This window comes from Nerophis lumbriciformis, linkage group LG08 (assembly GCF_033978685.3).
Source record: "Nerophis lumbriciformis linkage group LG08, RoL_Nlum_v2.1, whole genome shotgun sequence".
NCBI lineage: Eukaryota > Metazoa > Chordata > Actinopteri > Syngnathiformes > Syngnathidae > Nerophis > Nerophis lumbriciformis.
Genome location: NC_084555.2, coordinates 22,543,520 through 22,545,839, shown reverse-complemented (window position 1 = coordinate 22,545,839; position 2,320 = coordinate 22,543,520). Strand labels below are relative to the sequence as shown.

General features: G+C 39.7%; 1 long non-coding RNA gene across 1 annotated transcript; it reads right to left on the bottom strand.

Annotated features, from left to right (window-relative positions):
• Window positions 1-372: 372 nt before the first annotated feature.
• On the bottom strand, window positions 373-1,743 carry LOC133611256 (uncharacterized). The gene is made up of 3 exons (XR_009815963.2): window positions 1,495-1,743; window positions 1,274-1,370; window positions 373-675 (listed from the first exon to the last, which is right to left on the bottom strand). It is a non-coding gene; the product is annotated as an uncharacterized lncRNA (long non-coding RNA).
• Between the last annotated feature and the right edge of the window lie 577 nt (window positions 1,744-2,320).

The following is a 2,320-nucleotide window of genomic DNA, read 5'->3' as shown; positions in this document are numbered from 1 at the left end:
TTCACAGTACAGTTTCTTGCTAAAACAATTTAACATTAAGATTATCTGTACTTCTGTAACAATTCACAAGCAGAACACCTTCACTGTAGTGTCTTTCAGTGTGTATACTTTGAAACATTTTAACTCAAACAACTCACAGATCCCTCCTTCTGACCAGCTGGAGCTTCACAGTGGGGCAATTTAGTGTGTATAAAACATAAAAACATTTAATTTACACACCAGAAACGATGACCTGGAGCTTTGTATAAAACCTGAACAGGACAAACCGTTACAACATTCTGAAGAATTCCACTCAATGAACAATGTATAATGATTTTGAACAGACACAAGAAAATAGCTGTTCAAAAGTGCAAGCTGACAGTCATGGCCCACTGCCTAAGCTAGAAGCTTGTTTTTGAGAGTCATGAATTTGGGGGTTAGTTTTGGGCGCAGTGTGTCAAGTCCCACAAAAAGTGTTTGAAACACCTCAAATGTTTTGGAAAGTTTGGATGGATACTCAAGATTAAGTGCATACGTCAACCCCAGAAGTAGGCAGTATGCTTTGACCAGGTTTCCAAGATGAGTAAGGACTGGTACTCCCTCAATGATGATTCCTACTGCATTTGGCTCACGACAGATGTAGATGCTCATATTCTTCATTTCCAGGTCCTCATGAACAGTGGTCTCTGCAGTTCCCTTTGAGATACAAAAACAGTAATTAAAAAAACAAACATCTAATTTTATATTTACAGTAATATAAGTTGTGTGATTTAATTCAGATGATTACTTTTGTGATGACCATTTTGAAAACTTTTGAATTCTAATTTGAGATCTTGCACATTAAACTTGGTACAATAGATGCATTTCCAGCCACATGTTTTTTTATTGGCATTTATAATTTGCATATAAAAAACCTGAATAGAACCACCAGAAATTGAAACAAACAAACAAACAGTAATATGTTTTATATATATATATATAGAGAGAGAGAGAGAGAGAGAGAGAGAGAGAGAGAGAGAGAGAGAGAGAGAGAGAGAGAGAGAGTAAATGTTTTAATGCTTGTTTAAGGGGAGTATTTTTTGTTTGCATTGTTTTTTTAGGGCAAACAGAAACACAAGACAGAAAGGCATCACTCTGTGGTGCTATGCTAATTGGCTATCCTGGGGCTCTTGCCAACTAGCTGCATGCTCGACCTCCACCTGACAACTGCTGGTTCAGTCAGTTCACATAAAAGTAAACCCAATTTAAGCTTGTACATCAGACTGATCCAAACCTGCTTTTAAACAATACTTACAGTAGTCAGAGATTAACTCCTGTCCACTCTCTCCCATGTACTCTATGAGGCATCTCACAGTCACATCTCTCTTCTTCACTGCAGAGGCACTTGGGTCCTAGAGTTAAGAGAAGAATAATAAATAAATGAATTTTGTTGGCAATTTTACTCCAAATCTGTGATACCGTTATTAGAGCATGATTACAGATTCAGTTTAAACTTTTAAACCACTTTTAACCCACCTGTGTCAGTTCCATCAACTGACACTGTGTCAGTCACTCCTCCTTTTGCACTGAAGAGCTCCAGGAGTTTTGGAGTGTACCTGTCCAGTTGGGACATAAATGTTGATTACAGTGGAACAGCAGTGCACCTTCGGAACGCTTCATTAATCTGTAAGACAGCAAATGTTGACCGTTACTGATATTAAGGGTATTAGTATACATTTTCAGGCAAAAAGTGAGTCTAGTATGTCATGTCCAAGTCACAATGGAAACTTGGTCAGGAAAAAAAGAATGATAATAGAATAGAATAGAATAGAAGATATTCTACGAGTCGGTGGTGGCAGGCGCCTTCTTGTATGCCGTGGCCTGCTGGGGCAGCGGGCTGAGAGCGAGGGACGCAATCAGACTGGACAAGTTGGTAGAGAAGGCCAGTAACGTGGTGGGAGTGGAGCTAGACTCTCTGGCGGTGGTGTCAGAGAGGAGAAGTCTAGCATCTTGACAGATGAGAGCGAAGGGATGTATAAGAGCATGGGCAACCTACATGAATGCAAGGCAAGGAATGGCTGTGTCCAAAGGTCCCATGGTGCAGTCTGTAATGCTTTAAAATGTCACTCTTGGTTGGTACAACAATGCTGCACAACTTACAGGGCCATCCCATGTGTCATTGGAGAGAGAGAACAAAAAAGACAAGTTATGGTTCATGTCTAACCTCTTGGATATATAAGCCTGATGAGAGCCCTTTATATCTGTTTTTTTACACCCTAATATACTAATTTGCAGTATTTCCTCTAGATTTTTTTGTAGCCACGGTGGTCTAAGTTAGTAACTTAGCAACAGTAGGGGGGTC